Source organism: Suncus etruscus, chromosome X, assembly GCF_024139225.1.
Source record: "Suncus etruscus isolate mSunEtr1 chromosome X, mSunEtr1.pri.cur, whole genome shotgun sequence".
In the NCBI taxonomy this organism is placed as follows: Eukaryota; Metazoa; Chordata; class Mammalia; order Eulipotyphla; family Soricidae; genus Suncus; species Suncus etruscus.
This window is the reverse complement of record NC_064868.1, coordinates 30,015,762-30,037,066: the sequence shown is the minus strand read 5'-3', so window position 1 is coordinate 30,037,066 and position 21,305 is coordinate 30,015,762. Positions and strand designations below refer to the sequence as shown.

The following is a 21,305-nucleotide window of genomic DNA, read 5'->3' as shown; positions in this document are numbered from 1 at the left end:
GATATATTAGTATATTATTATATAATATGTGGTATGAAATATGTGATATATTAGTATATTAAATATATAACATAGTATATATTTTATATATTATGTTATATATAAATGTTATATGTGTATGTTACATAATATGGTATACAAAATAATTATAATTGTATTATAATCGTATCAGTATAATTATATCATAGCTATATTATATAATGATCAATAATATATTCATTATTATAATTGCATTATAAAATAAAATACAATTCTTCATATTAAAATGTAAACACAAAATAAGGAATAAGCTAAATTACAAAGGAATAAGAGAACGAAATAATTGGCCATAGGGGGTAAAGGCCCTTGCATGTGCCCTGTTCGATTCCCTGATTACTACAAGGACTGACCATGGGCATAGAGCCAGGAGGAAGTCCTGAGCCATACCATGTCTTAAAAACAAATACATACACACATGAAAAGTATCAGTAAGGAAGAAAAGAACAAAATAAAAAGATAACTAGGTGTCTGTTCATATGTTGGAGAAAAAAATTATCAGAAGGCACCTAGCAGATTGCAGATTTCCTATTAGTTGTGATTAGAACTGTCTAATGTGATCCTTTAAGTCAGTTTCTAAATTATAAGGACTGGAATTATGGTCATTGATTTAGACCAGGTGTGAATTCTTTCCTCAGTACTGGTTCCAGATGTCCACTATCTGGATATACAATAATGTTTTTTACAAGAAATACATGAATATTCATGTTAAGTAATTAGCTGATAAATTCCAAATGGCTTCTAAAATGAATAAGCTTCTGCCAGTACCACTATGGTCAGGTTAAGGGATGAAAATATTAATATAAATCCTATTAAATAATATATGGTGTTGACTTTGTCACTATCATCTGCAATAGGCTAATAATATATTTGTGAATAATTTTCCCAGCATATTGGGAAAGGTGACTTTTCAAATCTCACTGTACATGTAGTCATATTATTTTTATTATACCTCTATATGAGATTAAAGCTGTCCCTTCAGGTAATGAAATTTAGACAAGTTGGAACCTGTAGAAGAGCAAATCAATACTGAAGTCATAGGTATCCTGTACTTATAAAGACTAACCCATAGTATACAAAGACTTCATGATCAAAACTTAACAGATTCTACATTTATAAGTAGCCAATGTCAAAAATAACGTAGTTTGTCGTTTTTATGCTTTCTTTTCTCATTTGTATCTGAGAGTGTATTTATTTTAACATCAGAAAACAGCAAAGCTCTAGCCAATTTAGTTTCCTGCTATCCCCCATACTTCATTAAGAAATCTGAACAAAGTTTCCTCTAAACCACAAAGAACATACCCTTTGGCATTATTTCCATTCACTTGTAGGTGAGACTAATGTGAGGCTTTCTCCTGTCTTGTTTAGTTTCCTCTCAAGAATGAGTTTTTGTCCAGAAAATAGATAACTTGGACAGAGGAGCTAAGGTGACAGATATTTCCTGTTTGTCAGTATCTGAAACTATTTCTCCTTTTTTCTTTTTTCCCTAAAACTTCCAATGGACATAATGAAACTGTTGTCTACCACTTTTCAAGCCCACCCAGACTACTGGAGTTGTTGGTTTTAAGTAGCACCAAAGGCGAGGGACCTAGAAGCTGACATTCATACTATAGTTTATTTATTAATTCATTTAGCTGCGGATTAACTGCTGTTGACAGACACTCCAGTCTCTCCCAACCCAGCCTTGACCATGACCATGAACAGCACATGGCAGAAAGACCCTGCAAATCTAAGAATCATCCAGAGCCTTCTGTCCCTTTACAATGGGACAAGGGGGAATGGCATCCAGGGCCAAATTCCATGGGCAGAGAAAGAAACGGAAGTTTCCAAAGTCCGGTAGTATCATTGGTAATCAGGGTTATTTTCCAGTGAGATTTTGAACTTATGCTTAAATCTGTTTATCTGGACCGAAATCTACAAAACGTACCCTGATGCATATAGCAAGTTTAATGCTAGCCTTCCCTCACTCCTTCCTTTCCTTGAGAACTTTGTCCTTTTTTCCTTTTAGAAAAAGATGTTTCAGAACCTTTGCCAGCAGAGGGGGCATTCAGCATTTGTGCAAAAGGTCTAGTGCCCCAGTCCTGGGTCTGCATTCTCGGGAAGTTTTTTACTCTGACACATAGCAGGGTAACTCCTTACAGCTCCTTTCCTATCTTTTCAGATTAAAGAAGGCAGTAGTCTGCCAGCAACTTTTGGTGGTGGTTGTTTTTGAAGACCATGCAACGAACAGATGTTTGTTGTTGGCTCCATATCTACATTCTTTGAAAGCTGGAGTATCAAATTGCTGACATTCAGACAACACTAATTCCCATATCCAGGGAGCCTAATTGGCCGTCCCTGAGATCCCGATTCCTGGTGTTCATGGGTTTAAAAACCATTTCAGTGACACAATATAAGAATGGGCTTGGGAGATGCAGCGCTATCTCCACTAAAGATAATCACATTTTATAAACATCTGCGTCATTACTGGTATGATTCATCTCTAAGCCGTATACAGCTGTGTTTCCAGTTTCAATTAACAATCCCTTAATTGCATATCCATCTCATGTTACTAATTTAGTTAATTTATTCATAATTAAGAGTATTCTGTTTTCTACCAAGGTTTGTCGAGCTCAGAACATTATAAAGAGAAATATTTTAAGGCAGCATCTCTGAGGAATTTTGTTTTATAATCACATCACAGTAAAATGTCATTCATGTACCCAAAGGAAGATGAATTGCTAAGGGCTTTTTTCCCCCCAGTAAAATAAAAAGGCAGGGAAGGATGCAGTGTATTCGGTTTTGAAATCAAGTTAAATGCTATATATTTTGTTCTTGTCTTTCTCCTTTACTGATATCCTCCTCCCAAAAAATTATCATTACATTTGAATTACTATTTAAGTATCATAGCAAATCTAGTCACTGGTGCAGATAAAACTGTCATTATCTTGTCAGGTGATAGTGTCCTTAAAATCTAAGCTGTAAATTGTATGGATTTTAGAGGACAGGAAGACTTAAAATTTTCAAATTGCCAAGGGCCATGCAAGTAGAATTCGTCTCTGCAGAAAGGATGTGGAAGACAGATGATAGCATACCAGGATACTGTATGATAGCATACCGTTGACTTTGACTTGTTTCACAAAAATCCCTATGCTCTTTACATAAGATTATTTGTATTAGTATATATGTTTGTGTGTCAATAAATGTACCAATAATAGGTTGAAGTGATATCACAGTGTGTAGGACACTTGCCTTGCACTTGATTCACCCAGGTTTCACCCCCGCCCCAATACCACATGTGGTTGAGCACAGAGTCAGGAGTAAGTACTGAGCACAGCCAGGTGTGTCCACAAATGAAAAGTTAAAATATAAAGACAGAAATAAAAAATAAATGTTGACTCACTTTAGTGTTTAATATCCAGGAACTCACCCTGCCATGCTTGGCCTACTTTGAGTTTAAAAGTCTCAGATCTGTGTACAGTAGTTTACAAATTATTCACACATACAATAAGAACATCTTTTGCCTTTCATAAATTCAACTCTCATTTCTACTCTCGCATTCTGGCAATCTCTTTGACTCTCAATAAAACCATGCATATTATTCATATGGTAGCCCATGAGTTCATTACCTGTTTTTCTGTTTTCATTACCTGTTCATTACTGTTTTTCTACTGTGTTGATCATTTATGATTAATTTGTCTACATTCAGTTTGTTCACTTTGGTCATTTGACCTACTTTATTGAAGGCCCCGCAGACACACATTTAAAATTGTGCTAGTAATGTGACCATCAAGACATTTAGAATTTCTATCTTCATGGAGTGACCAGTCTCAAAGAGAAATCAGACATAACTCAAGTAAATGCGTTTAATGGGACCATTGTGTTGCTCAGTGGAGTAAAAAAGATGTTGGTGATTAACAATGTTAAATATCTTTCCATCCACCCACCATAAAAACATAGGTGTATGTTTTCCAACTTGTTCTTGGACTGGTGCTGTTCCTCAAGTGCAAAAACGATTAAGAACCCTTGACACAGTCTTGTTTCTCAACCTTTTTCCTACCATGCCCCATTTTGGATGTTTCCTTTCTTGCTCCCCCATCTTACCAGCTGCACCTTCGTCTCATGTCACACTCCCATTTGTGGATTTTCACTTTTGTAACCCGTTGGAAGATTTTAGGGGCTAGCAGGCTAGCTAGTATGGCCCCTTATTAAGAAAACCTCTGATAGATGATTTTCACAGACAACTTAAATTAAGGAGTCAAATTTCTGTTTGCTCTCAACTAGTTTTATTTTGTGGCTGTTTAATGTCTTAAATTTTACTCAAAGAGTGAGGAACACATGGTTGAGTTATGTTTCAAAGTAGCTGCTGAAGGGAGTATGCAAGCTCACTTACGTATCTTACTCCCTTTAAATTCTCAGCGCTTCATTTTTCTAAAAATTTAATTTGTATATATATTTTTTGTTTGGGGCCACACCCAGCAGTGTTCAGGGGTTACTCCTGGCTATCTACTCAGAAATAGCTCCTTGCGGGCATGGGGGACCATATGGGACGCCAGGATTCGAACCAACCACCTTAGGTCCTGGGCCAGCTGCTTGCAAGGCAAACACCACTGTGCTATCTCTCCGGCCCTAATTTGTATATTTTAAATGAAAAATGCAATGAGAGGAAGGGGGTGGAGATAAAAAGAGAAACAAAAATGCAATGAGAGGTAAAAATGTACTAAACTTAGAGCAGCAACACTTTTCCCCTGGTGTGGCTCCCAGCCTGGTTTTTTGGTTTTGGTCTGTTCATTGAACACCTTAAATTAAAACCACAGTAGGATCTTAAACTTGTCAGCAGTTATGATAACCAAAGATGATGACACTTAGGTAAAAATCTAACCTGTTATATACGTGTTCAGTCTTAAAGAGAAATACTTCTCTAACTCCAGTATTGAAAATTTGTTGAAGCCAGGGAAAAAATCTAGAGATTACCTATTCTAAACTGCTTAGTTTATAGATTACAAAAATAGATTCTAGATGACTTAGTCAGGTTGTTCTCATTTATTATAAAAAGATTAAACATCAGGCTCAATTCCTTCTTCTTCACTCCACCATACTCTTTCTTTCTTTCTTTCTTTCTTTCTTTCTTTCTTTCTTTCTTTCTTTCTTTCTTTCTTTCTTTCTTTTCTTTCTTTCTTTCTTTCTTCTTTCTTTCTTTCTTTCTTTCTTCTTTCTTTTCTTTCTTTTCTTTCTCTCTTTCTCTTTCTTTCTCTCTTTTTTCTTCTTTCTCTCTTTTTTCTTCTTTCTTTCTCTTTCTTTCTTTTCTTTCTTTCTTCTTTCTCTCTTTTCTTCTTTCTTTTCTTCTTCTTTCTTTCTTCTTTCCTTTCTTCTTTCTCTCTCTCTCTCTCTCTTTCTTTCTTTCTTTCTTTCTTTCTTTCTTTCTTTCTTGAAACTAAATATGGTATATCCTATTCAAAATAACAATTTATCTGTACACCAAACATGCACGTTTACATCATATTTTGTCATAATATCCTATGTGGAGACATTTTTCCAATGAAATCTTTAAGTTGTTCTTGAACCTGTTTATTTGGTCTAAAATTTACATGCACTGAAACATAAAAATAGGGATTTTTAAAGGAATAGTGATTCAAAACTATTTCATCTGTAGTCTGCAGGGGAAACGTCCCTACTACTTTAGGTTCTTCTTGAACTGTAGAAGTAATCACAACAGAATACAGCAGCTGAGCTAAGAAAAAGGCAATTTAACAGCACACATATATAGAATTTACATCATTGTAAATCCTAAAGAAAAATAGGGCAAACCTGGCATATTTATTCTGTGTTAAGTAGCCTTGGGCATCCAGGCAAGAGGAGGGGGGAGATTTCACTAAACAAGAGAATGGGGAGATGAAGATCTCTCTGACAGTAAAAATAGATGAGTTTCTCAGATAAATGACATCATCACCCAAAATCTTCCACCTGAATGATAGGCTCATCACCCACACACATCTATATCTTCATCTTTGTAGGTCAGAAATGGGAGAAGCAGAGATTGCTTCTTTAGGAAGAGTACAGGAACAAGAGATTTGCAGCTTTCAGGCCTTCATTGCTTTTAACAAAAAAATCATCTGATTTCCTAAGTGATGCTAATAGGTTCACAGGAATGTATTTGAGCCTTAGTGCCCCACCCAGACCAAGGTGACACTTGCTGGAAGAGCCCAATTCTAGACATATTATGAAAAAGCCATATCAGACCTTTTTGGGGAAATCCATCCCACCTCTCAAAGTGAAATAGTGAGAGGTGGTTTCTTTGGCTTTTCTGTCTTACACCACAACAGATTCCCAGGATTTGTACTTTTGATCCATGTACCTTTCCTTCAAGACGCTTCTTGTGTGATGAATGAGAAGTGGCAGGTCAAAGGTAGTTTAAGTCTTGGGATTTCCGGTGTAACGTGTGGTGTAATGAGATCAGGGCACTGATCTCAAGTGGAAATGCCAAAGAGAAGTTAGTTGGTGGCTGAAGCTGGACAAGATTCATGTTAAAGCTAAAGCTCATGCCTTTGGGTAGTTATGCATGTCCACTGAGTTTTATCATAAATCCCTAATGGCATCATTTGCATGGCACAAAGCTGGTAAGGATCCGCAACGTCCAACTTAATATATTTTATAACATATAAAAATGGTCTATGATAACTATTTAATAGAAATGAGGATTGTGGATAGCACAGCAGCTCAGACCTTTGTTACCATGTAGCCTGGCAACATCTTTGCTGGAACAAGAATAACAAAATGACATCCATTCCTTTTCTTTTCTGATCCTTTTCTAATGCTAAATTCCTATGGGGATGAGCCTAAAAGACTTTTCTTTGATGTCAGGTGGGAATTCAGCTTTGGATCAACTTCCTACTTAAAGAGATAATGACATCAGCTTGCATGACAATAGTTATTTGTCTTTCAGAAGAGTGTGTTTACTCATCAGAAAGAGGCCCTAGACAGAGCAACTTGTATTCTTTTTCTCTTAGTTTCCCATTAATTGACTCTGGACATATCCATGCAATTTAATCCATCTTATTTTAATAAAATTACCAATGGTTAACATGTAAATGCTTCTGTAAAAAGAGCTTTCCCTGGAGGAATATAGTTGCTTTCCCACATTTCAAACAGATAACAGGAGTGGAGCAGGAGTCAACAAAGGCAGCTAAGTTTGGACCCACAAATTGCATTCCAGATGTCCTTGAGATGAACATAGTGTCACTTTGTAATCAAGAAATGTCCTCCAAATGTGTCCATGTCACTAAGATTGTTTTGACCTTGTCTTACAAATACCTGCTTGAGAACGTTTACATCTGTCCTCATCACCCAGCTGTCTGAAAATAACTCTCCATCCACCCACCCATCAGATAATCTCTAAAATGTAACTCCCAAGTGTGCTGAGGTCCCAGGCTTTGAACACAAATTCAGCTGAGTCTGCCAGCATAATGAACATGAGTTCTCCAAATTCTCAGGCGGGTCCCTTGGTTCTTTGCTGGTTGATACTAAGGATTCTCTAATGGCCAGTCAAAAAGCCATTGCAAATCATCCTGTTTCTTGATCTGAGTTTCCAAAACAAAACTAGTAGCCCTTCCCTTGTTACCATTGTTGCACTGACTGAGAATCACATGAACTTGATTGTATTGTTTGTACACAGGACCACAGTATTTTTTGAGCTCATGTAACTTTATTTGTAGTACTTCCACACATTCTGGTTGTAGTGTTCGCCCAGGGTTATGGCAGTGCTCACACCTGGTGCTCACTAGGCTTCTCATATCTGCTCACATTGCTTACCAGGAAATATACAAGTTAGCTGATATGCTTCCACACTCCTGGCAATGCAGCAGAAATGCATAATCTGGTACCAAGAGGCCCAGACAAAAGTACAGTTGGGATTGTGGACAGTGCATGTGGTCTGGCTCTAACTAAGGACCTATAACTTGCAAAACTGGTATTTTTGCCACTGATACATTTTCTCGGTCCCTTGAAGATGGGATTTTCACCAAGCAAAGTAGCATAAGAAAGCATTAACACAGAGCCAAGCATCAAGCTCAAAGAGCTAAATTGCATTCTTTGCACGCAGAGAACTGGGTTTGACCTCCTACACCACAAGTTCTCAAAAACACTGCCAGAGTTATCCTCTAGTACCAGGGAAAGAAGAACCTCCTAGTACTACCAACTATGGGCCCCAAACCAAAAACAGCAAACATACATGATTTTATTTAGTCTTTTGCAAAAATTAATTTCTTAGAATTTTGATATTTTCGCAGACCACAAAATTGTTTGAAAAAGAAATTAACAATGCCAGGTTAATAGTAATAAGAAAAAAGATGAAGAAATAAGAGGAAGTATGTTTGGAAAAAGAAGAGAAAAGCTTATAGCGCTTGTCTTGCATGCAGCCAACCCTGGTTCAGTCTCTGGCACAGCATTTGTTCACCAGAGCTTTGTTAGGAGGGATCCCTAGGCACAGAACAAGGAGTAAGCCCTGAACACCACAAAGTGTGGGCCAAAAATAAAAAATGGAATAAATATTGATCCCATATCTGTGAGTGGATACCAACCAGAAAGATTTTTAAGCTCTGATAAAAAGTGATTTGTACAAGTAAGCCTATTGCTGTAACCTCCTTTAAGGTTGCAACTCTGCTACTCTATTTGCATTCTCTTAATCCTAGAAGCACATATATGCTTCTGTACTATAAGACATGGCAACAGACACATGGACTCCACTTTAAGATTGCAAAATAAGGGCCAGAGAGATAGCATGGAGGTAGAGTGTTTGCCTTGCATTCAGAAGGATGGAGGTTCGAATGCCAGCATCCCATATGGTCTCTGGAATCTGCCAGGAGCGATTTATGATGTTAGAGCCAGGAGAAAACCCTGAGCACTGCCAGGTGTGACCCCCAAACCCCCCCAAAAAAAACAAAGAAAAAAAAGATTGCAAAATAAGCAGAGAATCCAGGAATCTCCTTCTTGCTGAGACCTTTATCCATTCAATCAAATGTGCGACTTTGTATATACATAACATTGTCTACGATTAGTTTTCCTTTAGTTTTTATTTTTTGGTTTTTTTTTTGTTGTTGTTGTTTAGCGGCAACATATGGTTCTTCTTGGCTGGGTAACCAGGGAACTCCCTGTGCTGGAAAGTCAGTGAAGTACCTGAGATTGAACTTGAGCCTCCTGCAAGTAAAGCATGCGCTCACCTTTTGGGGCCATCTCTCTGGTCCCTGTTTTTCTTTATATTGCTTTCCAGAAGACAGGAATAATGTCCTGCCATCATGGAGTTTAGGCATTTGATCCAGTGATGTGTTCAGCATCTTTATTATGTTACATTTCATTCCGACCTATAACTATTAGGAGAAAAACCAACTGCTGAGAGTATACTATAATGGAGGTCTCTGACCTAATCTCACAGGTCAGAAAAATAGTTTCAGATTAATATACCCATAGATACATAACATATTCTGTATTATATAGGTCATGTGCAAAATTAGAAAACTTCTATAATTCCAGAAGAGTAATATGCGACTTGGTTATCACATAGCACCGCTGACAGTGTCAATAATTGAGATAATTGAGACCTCAGTGGAACCCTTTATGGCTCAAGTTCTCAGGCTTCTGTAAATAATGCGTGAATAGTGGTAAATATTAGAAGTGGAGACCTGTAAGTATATAGGTTGTTATATGTCTAGACAACATTTTAGTTATGCGTTCATCTTTCATCAGACACTTGATTTTCCGCTAAGTTTTAGTTACTATAGAGAATGCTTCAGTGGAAATGGAGACAGAAATATCACTTCAGGACCTGACATACAGATTTGGGGGGCATATACCATAAAAATACAGTGCTGAATAATTTGGCTACTATATGATATATATCATTTAATATAATCATTAAAATAATTATGTTTTTCTTTTTTTAAGAATCTACCAAATTGTTTTCCTCGGTAGCTATACCAATTGACATTCCCACTAAAAGTACATATATGTCAATTTCTACAAAAGCTTTCCTAACCCTTGTTAATTTCCTTTTTTAATTTATATTTTTCATACTTTAAACAGGAAGGAAATTTATCTATATGTGACAACATGGATAGATGAACTTTGAGAACATTGTACAAAATAAAATAAGTATAGTTTCACTATTTTTTTTTATTTTTGGGCCACATCTGGTGATGCTCAGGTGTTATTCCTGAATGCCCTACCACTTGCACCGCCGCTCAGGACCCCTAGTTCCACAATATCAAGTGCTAGTAATAGTAGCAAAAATCATAAAGATAGGAAGTAGAATGGTGATTGCCAATAACTAGATTTCTATCTAACAAAATGAAAGATTTTGTGGAGAAGATGGTAGTAATAGTTGCAGAACCATGCAGTTTAGAACTTTGAAATGAACAAATCAAAATGGTGAAGATGATAAAGTTTAGGTTAGGTGTGTTTTGTCACATGATTAAATTTAGAATGGAAAACTTTTGTATAATTTAAAAAATAAACAGTAAGGCACTGAAGGTAGTTATTGTTTTGGGTACATATGGAGTTCCATTGCCCCAGAGCAGTAAAATGTCTTCCCTTATGTTAGGGGAGAAACAAAGAAGTTGATTGCAACTTTTTTCTTGTGATTCCCCTAGTATATTGGTCTGAAGGCTAGCTGCCCTGTATTGTAATTATCTCACTATACATGTAGTCTACTCTACTGGTAAATCAGGCTTTCATTTTTTCCCTTTCTTGAAGTCTCTGCAGCAACCCAAGATAAGGTGACTTATTTGTTGATGTATTAGCTACAGGGAGTTATATTGTAGTGCTATCAGGAACTAAGCCAAGTGCTATTTACTTGTTTTTGAAGGCATAGAGAACAAGTACCCTTCCACTGTAGTTATTAGTCCATTTACATTATAATTCCTGTTTCACTGGACTTTAGAAATTGCAGACTTATTGAGTTCTCAAAAATAAACTTAAGGTGAAAGCCTTTGTACCTATCACCCGCACTTAGCCCATACTTACCCCATTAATCTCTAATGCAATTTGGAACAATAAACATTCCTGGAAAGCAAGCAAGCTAAAAGAACCCTGGAGAAGAACAAGGCATTTTTGGACTTTTCCTATTGATAAATTTAAAAGCTTCTGTTATAATATGGACTCCTGTTTCCTCTCAGTGTATCCTTGAATAAATTGACAGAACGGCTGAAAGCAGGGTATTATCTGAAAGCTTTTAAAAAACAACACTTTATTTCAGTCTTTTTTCTTGTCAGGGCCATGTTTATAAATAGGGAGATTAGTAAATCACATAAAGGTATTTAATAGTTATATAGAAGAGTCTTTGACTCCAAATATTTATTTAGCCCATTACTATTCTTTACTAGCATGATGCCTTAAACCCACCTGCTGGGAAATAACCTAAAGCTGCCTTGTCCTATAAGAACTTTGGGGGAGAGAGACAGCTTGTGAATAATGAAGAACCACAGAGAAGTTGGAGGTGAAGGATAGTTGCCTCATCATCACCTCAGATTGAAATCTCCTAGATCAGAGGAAGGATAATTCTCCCACTATTCCTCTTGGTTCTTGCTAAGACCTCCCCTGTCATAAAATATAAATTGACAGGAGAAAAGGAAACTAAATGACATGAATGCATGCTGTATACACAGGAATGAGCCAGGACAGTAAATACCATCTAAAAGCAATAGACAGTGATGGGAGAGGGTTGGAGAAAATATGGGAGGTTTTGGGAAAGGCACAGAATAATGAATTTGTCAATGTAACCCTTTCTCTTCCACACTAATAAAGGATTGCAGAGATTTAGAGGTAACCATTTCTTCCTGGTACCTGAGATAGCTGTGCTTACAAATAGACAGGCTAAGAGTAATGGTTCCTTACAAAAAGGTAATTTATACTTCATTTTCAGAGCTTCTACTATGTCTGATGCTGGCAAAAGTAACAATTCAATATCATTTTAATGTCATACAAACATATTCTGGGTGGCATATTCTGCTAGCCTATTTCTGTACAAAACTGACACTCTTTCACTCCTCTTCCTCTATGCTCCTCTTTCTTTTGTCTTTATGAATGGCAGGGGGATTGGGCTACCTGCAGGTCTCAGGGCTCACTCCTACAAATGAATGTAGTTCCAGGGATCAAACTCACATCTTCTACATGCAAAGCATGGGCTAAGCCATTTGAACTATCTCCCTGGCCCTTCCTTCTCCCTTAAAATGTTGTATATTAATATTTTCATAGCATAGTTGACAGTGAGAGTCTGAAACTGCTTGTCATAAAACCAGGCAAGGGGATAGAAAGATAATGCAACAGTTAAGGCTCTTGCCTTGCAGGCAGCTCACTCTAGTTGTTTGATCCCTTATACTTCATAGGTTCTCTCAACACCACCAGGAATGATCCCCGAACATAGTAGGGTATGCTCCACACACACACACACGCACACACACACACACACACACACACATATATATATATGTGTGTGTATGTGTATATATATATATATATATCAAAACAAAGAAAGTAATTAATTGTGGGAAAGAGAACATTACTTGTAAAATACTCTACCTGCCTCTGGCCTACCCACTTTGCTCCGAAATAATACGTATTTATTTTATTAAAAGTGTTTTCCCCTATCCCTTCCCATTGTTATTGTTTTGTTACTGAAAAATTCAGGGCAGCAATGATCCAGAGATCACCCACTTACTTAAGGCATCCAGGATCCCAAACAGCAGAGCCACAGACATAGAATACTTTTCAGCATATGAGGCAGGGTAAAGATGGGAATGAGCTAGGAAAGGTGACCCCTCTACTACTAAGCTATTCCCAGGGCTCCACAAACAAGAAAACTCTTGTTTCTTAAACATATATAATGACTCTTTGGGGGCTGGAGGACAGATTAGGGACTGAGAGAAAACATGTTGATTGCAGATGGCTTAACTCTGTTCCATGCAGAGCAATTAAAATGATGACTGTCAGAATCAAATACAATCCTCAGAGAAAGGAAATTAGAAACGTCACTTGGTAGAACAGTTGTAATCAACGTATTTTCACTCTGCTTATGCATAAAATAGTAAATTTGAAAGTGGAACAAGAGAGAGAATTTAATGAGCTCAGTGTTTGCTTTGCTGGGGTTTGATCCCCAACATTAAATTGTCTCTGGAGGACTATCAAGCGCTCCCCCATAATATTGAACTGGGAATAACCCCTGAATACTGCCAAGATGCGGCCAAGACACAAAATAATTAAATTTATAAAGTAAGTTTGGGTGTTTATTGACTTTTTTTAGTCACAGGAGAATACAATGGAACTCAGAATGAAGTATTTGGTTAGTTTTGTTCTACCTTGGAGTTTGGCTGTAATAACAGAGCCCTGAATTCTGAATTGCCTTCATTAAAATATACTTTTAAAGATATGCAATAAGGATTTTTGTATTGTCTAGAAAATGATAGCACAGAATAGTTATAACTGGAATACATATATCTTGTTCCTGAAATTAATTGCCTGGAGTCTTAAAAATTGTATCTTTTGTTAGTAGAAAACCTTTGAAAAATATTTATCCCCAGTATTCACAACATTGTTTTAGAAAGAAATATTTCTTTCAAAGTGATTGGAAGCAGGTTGTCTGTGGAATATGTATGTGTGTACATACTTAATACTGTTGCTTGTCCCCAAGGATTGTAGCAATTTCATTAAAAAAAAACCAGTTTCTTATATAGTTCCTGAAACTCTAATTTTTCATATTTCTTTTATAATTTGGGGTCTATTTATGTGAACTTGCAAAATTTCAATTGTATGTGTATCAGATGAGCAGAACAAATGTAAAAAGGGTTTAGAGAGAGAGATTTAATTTTAGATAGTGACATAATTAAAGCATTTGGAAAAACTAGTGGCACTTTAATTAAATGTCTCTACATTAATTTAGTCATTTAATTGAAAATGTATGGAGATACTCCTTACAATTTATCACTCTTACCTTTTGAGGGAACAAGATTTTTAAATAACAAAGCATCAGTAGTAACTACTTTTTTCCCTATTATTTAACTAAATGTTCACCATTGGATCTTGTTTGAATTCTTCCCTATAGTTTCAAAGTTTTTCTTTTAAAAAAAAGCATTAATTTAGCTTGTCTCTTTTAGTTCGAGTCATATATCTAAAAGAAACCATATTTTAAAAAATTGAGGAAAATGTTACATTTTAGTGGTAATTGTCATCTGTCATGTTATAAAGTTTTCATCTTAATATTGTACAGTTTTTTATACTTTGCCAACCTGACATTTTGAAAGCACCATTCTTCAGGAATATATCTGTATTTCAGCAATGTATTTGACATGTATACTTACAGGATCTCCTCAAATAGCATTAAAATGACATACCAAGAGAAGTAGATATATTTGGAGATGTTTCAGTAACCATCTTCAAGAAAGAGTGTTATCAGGCATACTTTTTATGTATATCAAGACGTCCTAAATTTTTTCCACTCATAATCTTTTTTTTGTCCAAGAATGCAACATGGATGAGAGTGACCATAAACACTTCAGATTTATTACATAATTGATATTTAAATAATTTTTAGTCACTGCACCTTTCACTGTGGCCATATTACCACGACCTCCATTTAGTTACAGTTTGAGAAACTAAGGTTTAGATTACTGATGAAATTAAGTATTATCTTATTACATAATTTTTCATAACATCTACACAATATGAATCTCCTAAAACTTGTGCCATCCACAACCTACCCAACTATATATAGCTTCCTAGCCTATGTGACAAACCCATTTTTAGTCAGTGATATAGATAAGGACATGGAGTAGACAGTTCTTAGCTTTTCTAACACAAGATTATGAATATTAAGACACTGAAACATTAAGATTCAGAGTAAGAGAACAAGAGTGTTAGAAGATGGAGCCAAATGAAAAAAAAATGAGATTTATTTTTTGGGCCACACTCTGTGATGCTCAAGTGTTATTCCTGGCTATGCACTCAGAAATTTCTCCTTGCTCAAAGGGCCATACAAATGCCAGGGGATCGAACCAAGGCAAATGTCCTACCACTGTGCTATTGCTCCAGCCCCTAAAATGAGTTTTAATAATAAATACAAGGCCCTACTGTAAAGATTTTTTAATCCTATATACAAATAAAAAACAAAGAACATAGGACTTCATGGCAATTTATATTGTTGACAGAAGTTAATGGAATAAATTTTAGAAAACTTAGCACTATATTAGTGATTCATGTATCAAGCAACATCCAATTGAGCACAGAAAAGAAATGAACTCTGAAAATCTGTAAGAAGTGATTTTTTACAGGCAAATAGAAGCAGAATTAAGGATACTATACTAGACAAAAAAGCAGAAGGGTTATTTCATGGTTTCTTTACATTAGGGAAATCAAATCATCTAGCAGGTGCTGATCAAATGATTCCTTTTGACATGTTTAACTTTCCACTTCTGAAAGCCATTAATTCTCATTGTGGTGATAGTGATATGGTTTAACACAAAAAAATTCATTGTGGATCTTTTATCTTGTTGTGACCATATATATTAAAAATAAAGATTTTAGGTGATCACAGATGTATCATTTATTTCCAACTATAATTTTTATGACTTTTTATAAAAGTCAGTATCATATTAAATTGCTTTTGAAATTGACAAAGTTTCCAGTATAATCCATACTGATTAAAATCACATCCATGGTAACTTGAGTTATGGCCACCATAGATATCACGGATAGGTGATACTGGCAAAGGAAAATTCAACCTTAACAGCATAGCCCAGAATCTAAATAGTGTAGAGACAGTTCTATGAAGATGACTTGAAAGAACTGCAAATGTAAGAAGACAGCTTGAAAACACAGGATAATATATTCATGAATCTGGGAAGAGTGGGCAAAGGTGACAGTATAGATAAGTGTGATTGTGGAAGGGGACCACTGGCCAGTATCATAGAGAAACTCAATTCAAATATGTAGTACCTAACCAGTAGAGTTATTTTTATGAGTCATAGACTATCTTAAAACTTGTCATTATATTTTAGAATGGCTTGCTAGCTAAAAGGAACTATTCATTGCTCATTTATAATTGACAGTGGTACACTATAATAATAATTTACATTTACCTCATTTTTGCACCATCACAATGTCCAAAACCCTCAATTAAAATCACTATGTTACCTTTTCAAAGCATCAACATTATTGTACATATGTTACCCAGACTAAAATAATTAAACTTTATGTTAAGAAATGAATTTGTCAGAGGAACGGATGGACTGGAATCTTGAGACATTGATGAAGGGACATTGACACTCTGATGATGGTTGGGGAGTTGGAACATTGTTATGCCTCAAATTCTATTATCAAAATTATTGTAAAACCTGATGCCTAAAGAAAAAATTGGTGGAAAAAGCAATATGTTAAACAGCATGTAAACCTATTTTCTCTCTAATGTAGATAGTCTAGGACTCATTCAGCTGTTCTTCTTGACAAAGTTCTCAAATCCTCTCTACCCTGTTTCTACCATGCTGTCCAGTTAGGAAATCACTGCATCATGCTATATGCTAAATACAGCCATCAAATTTACTTTTAGCAACATGGAGGAAGGAAAAGTGCAAAGAATACACCACCATATTTTCTTTATTTTTTTTTTGTGAAGCAAGATAGATTTTATTGAATGAAACTTGCTTAGAAAAAGATGAAGGGAGCAAAAGAGGTGAAATGTGTTCAAAAGAGAACACAGGCTTCTCTAGAGTAGAACTAACCAGCCAAAGAAACATTGAGACATGAGAAAGTGAGATATTTATTCAAGAAATATGTATTCAACAGCTGTGAAAGCAAGCTAAGCATCACCATATTTTTTATAGACAATACTCAGAAAATACTACTACCTTTTGAACTAAAATAGAAGGTATCTGTTTCTGGATTCTTTTTTATTGTGACCACAGTGAATTACAAATTTCCAAAGATATATTTAAAGTATGCTGTGACAGTGAATTGGGGCCATACCCACCACCAGTGTTGTCCTTCCTCTGGCCCTGTTCCCAGCATGCATCCCATACCTCCCCACTTTGCTCCCTGGACTGCTAGTTTTCCGGTCCCTTTATATCTTGATGTAGATTGGGTATCATGATTTTATTGGTGATGACTTTGAGGTTTGGTATTTGGGTCTGATTGTTTTTTATTTCCACTCAATGTTCATACAACTGTTTGCTCCTGCACCATCCACTTTTTTCTCCCCTCTCCATTTATGAGGCAAAACAACGTGATTCAAGCCCTGTGGTTCTCTGTAAAGAAGGGAATAAATGCTAGGAGGAGCCTTTTTTCCTTTTTTTTCCAACAGAACTTGAATCATTTTGTTCTGCCTCATAAATTAAGGGGGTAAAAAAGAAAGTGGATGGAACCAGGAGTAAACAGTCACATGAACATTGAGGGGAAGTAAATAATAATCAGCCTAAATACCACACCCAAGTTCAATGACAACAGAATCAATATCTACAAGTTATAAACAAAGGGGACCCATTACACTAGCAGTACAGGGGGCTAAGGAGGAAGTATGGGTTGTATGCTGGGAACAGGGGCGAAGGAAAGTGAATACTGGTGGTGGGGAATGGCCCTAATTCACTGTCACTATGTACTTTAAATATAACTGTGAAAGACTTGTAATTCACATGGGTCTCAATAGAAACTATTTTTAAAAAGATACTTGGAGGGGTCTGTCTAGGAGCGATCAATATCGATTTAAAAGGAGAAAAGGAAATAAAAAGAAAAGAAAACAACAAGGCACCAACAAGAAACATGACAGCAAAAATAAACTCCAGCTAAAATGTCTACAATGCGAGAGAGGAGAAAATAAAAGGAAAAAAAAAACGGGGTGGGGGCAAGTGTGGCGAGGTTTCGTGTCTTTTTTTTTCATAAGCACAGTAAGTATTGGTGCTTCTGGTTTCTTTTTTTTTCTTTTACAGTTTAAATTTTTTATTTAAACACCATGATTACAAACATGATTATAGTTGGGTTACAGTCACAAACAGAACACCTCCCTTCACCAGTGCAACATTCCCACCCCCAATGCCCCCCTCCCCATCCCATGCCTGTATTTGAGACAGGCATTCAACTACAGTCATTTTTTAAGTTCAGTAAGCTGTTTTATTTTCTTTCTTAAAGGATAAGTGTTAAAAAACATACAGTGGTAAATTGTGATAGTGGCAATCGCCATTGTTTGCATAAGCCCAGCAAAATATGGGGAAAACAAAAAAAAATCCTTGGCCTGGTTAAAAGAAGGCTTCACCCCAGATGTTTATTGGCATAAGACTGACTCTGGGCGCTTCTGGTTTCTTTCTTTTTTTGGGGGGGGGGCACACCCGGCGGTGCTCAGGGGTTACTCCTGGCTATCTGCTCAGAAATAGCTCCTGGCAGGCACAGGGGACCATATGGGACACCGGTATTCAAACCAACCACCTTTGGTCCTGGATCGGCTGCTTGCAAGGCAAACACCACTGTGCTATCTCTCCGGGCCCATTTCTGGTTTCTTATACTGAACTTTGTCATGTTATTCTAATCAACCTCTATGTGAGGTGAAGCCCATTTTAGGCATCCCTTTTATCAAACTAAAGCTCATGGTATGGAAGAAGCAAGGAGACATCAGAGGCAATCAGCAGTCTTTCAAAAAAATTAAAAGGGAATTGGTTTTTTACTGGGGATTTTTTAAGATAAACTTCCCATTTTTGTATACTTTTAAGTGTCAGATTCCAGGTAGGGAAATAAAAAAAAATGTCTATAATCTTGGGGACTGGAGCTATTGCACAGCAGGTAGGGCATTTGCCTTGTATGTGGCCAACCCAGGTTCCATCTCCGGTATCCCATATGGTCCCCCAAAAATGCCAGGAGCTATTTCTGAGCATGGAGCCAAGAAACTCTGAGTGCCCTCAGGTGTGGCCCAAAAACAAACAAAAAGATTGTCTATGATCCTGTAATTTATACACAAAAATAGTTTATCTACCAAAAAAGTCATTTAAAATTGCTACGCACGGAGTATTTGGTAGTTGTTTTTTTCTTTCAAATCCAAAGTGAAAAACAAAAGTAACCAATATTTACAAAATAAGTCCTTCAACAAAAAATTCAGATTCTCATTTGTTGCTTTAGTAAATCAGAGTTTTATCATTTTTCTCTATAAGGGTATAGGTGTTCAGTACAAGATGAAAACACAGCAGTAGCAGAGAACACAGCACTTAATTAACTTATGTGAACTCATTCTTGTATGTACTTTCTTAAAACAACAATGTTTTATATTTTGAGCATATTAATGTTAATAATGTTTTAAAAATATGCATATAAAACCTACCTTAGACTTATAAATGTACAGTGGTTTCCTAGAGTAAAAGAAGTACAAATACTCTCTGTTGGTAGCATTTTTTCATTGCCAGTCCTAAGCTGTGCCTGGAGCTTTATTATCGATGGAGCCTGTAAGAAGAGAAGCGTCTTGACTACAGGGAGGTAAACTAGTATTGTAGTTACGAAGAATGAGATCACAAATGTTAATTAAGTGCTGTGTTCTCTGCTACTGCTGTATTTTCATCTTGCACTGGACACCTATACACTTACATAGAAAAATTATAGAATTTTTTGATTTGTATTGTTATATGACCACAATTATTTTTGCGGGGGAAGCCACCCAGTGGTACTAAGTGGCTACTCATGGCTCTGTGCCTAGGGGAGGGGTTGCTTCCAGCTGTGCTCAGGGAACCAAGCTTTGCTAAGGATCAAACCCAGGCCTTCTACATGCAAAGCAGGCACTCTACTTCTGGAATTCTCTCTCCAACCTGGCCCCAATAATTTTAAATTCTCTAAATGTAGCACAGGTCAAGATATAAATAGAGCATGTCATAGAGGCAGGCAGGAGAGGGAAGGCAGAGAGAGAAAGGAAAACAGGATATTGGTCAGGGAAATTTTGCATTGGTAAAGAGATGGGTGTTGGACATTGAATGACTGAAACTCAGTTATGAAGTACTTTACTTTATCTTGAGATTTAATTAAAATTATTTAATTAAGAAAAGATAAATGGTCAAAATGATCACTCCTCCCTCTATTACATTGCATCTATGGGAGAGGGAGCAGAACTAAAGAAAGATACTAGGAGGTCAAGATGCCCAATCTAAAATTCATAGGAACTCTTCTCCAACATGTAAAAATATGGTCACATACAGAGCATTAGACTTCCAAAATTTAAACTTCAACGTTGTGAAACGGAAAATATTTATACCTAGCTATAGTGTCTGTCCCTGTAGAGATATTCTAAGCATGAAGTTCCATTACAAAGAACAGTTCTTTAAATACTGTGCAAATCTCTATTTTACTAGAAGCACAATGCAGCAAATGATACTTATTGATATATTACTGGTGAAGAATTCTGTAATACAAGGATGGTGTGTGTGAATTTGGGGCTCATGGGAGAATCAAGATTCGCAAAGCATTATACATCCATAGTCTTCATATTAAAGGTTAAATTTTCATCTCATTTTAAAGAAATTATCTCACATCAGGATATGTCTCAACTGAATAAAACATCTAGAAATTTCATTTCACTGCTTATCCTTGAGGTTTTTGAATACACCCTAAATTTTGTTTTAAATAAGGAAAATATGTTTTGTTGCTACTTAGAAGATTGTTCATTTATTCATGGTTGTGTTAAGACATAAAGATATCAAAATTATTAGGACAGAGTAATATTATAGTGAGTAGGGTTCTTACAAACTCTATCTGGGTTTGATCCCTGCACTACATATGATCCCTAGAGCACCACCAGGAATGATTCCTGAACAAAGAGCCAGGAGTAAGACCTGACCGTTTCTGGGTGTGGCCCCAAAAGAATAAAAATAGCCGCTACTGAGAATATTTTGTTCCATTGTATTTTAGAGTTAGATGAGCCTTTCAAATGATCAACTTGGTCAATTGCCCATGAGACAAAAATCATGAAAAGATATTCTCTTCCCTGATGAAAAGGAAGGGAACCTCTCAGTGTAATAAAGGAAGGTTTTCTGGTGTTCTTGTGACTGTGTTTAGGAGAAATCATTCATGGTACTGTGTCAGCCTTAGAGGGAATAAGACAAGAATGCTATGATACTGCATGCCATTGCAGGTGCTTCTAAAATGAAGACTCTTTGAATCACTAAGAGGAACTCAAAGAAAAAAAAATGTTCTCTGATCCCGTTCTACCAATGGGAACAGATAATAGCAAGATACCAAAGTCTAAAGAGCACAGGTGAGGGTGTTGTTTCTACAAGCTTCAGGAAGCATTATGT

General features: G+C 36.3%; 1 protein-coding gene across 1 annotated transcript in view; it reads left to right on the top strand.

Annotated features, from left to right (window-relative positions):
- The window catches only part of DMD (dystrophin), a 2,686,579-nt gene that overhangs the window by 2,321,958 nt on the left and 343,316 nt on the right, over window positions 1–21,305 (top strand). The gene's annotated exons all lie outside the window — the stretch shown is intronic.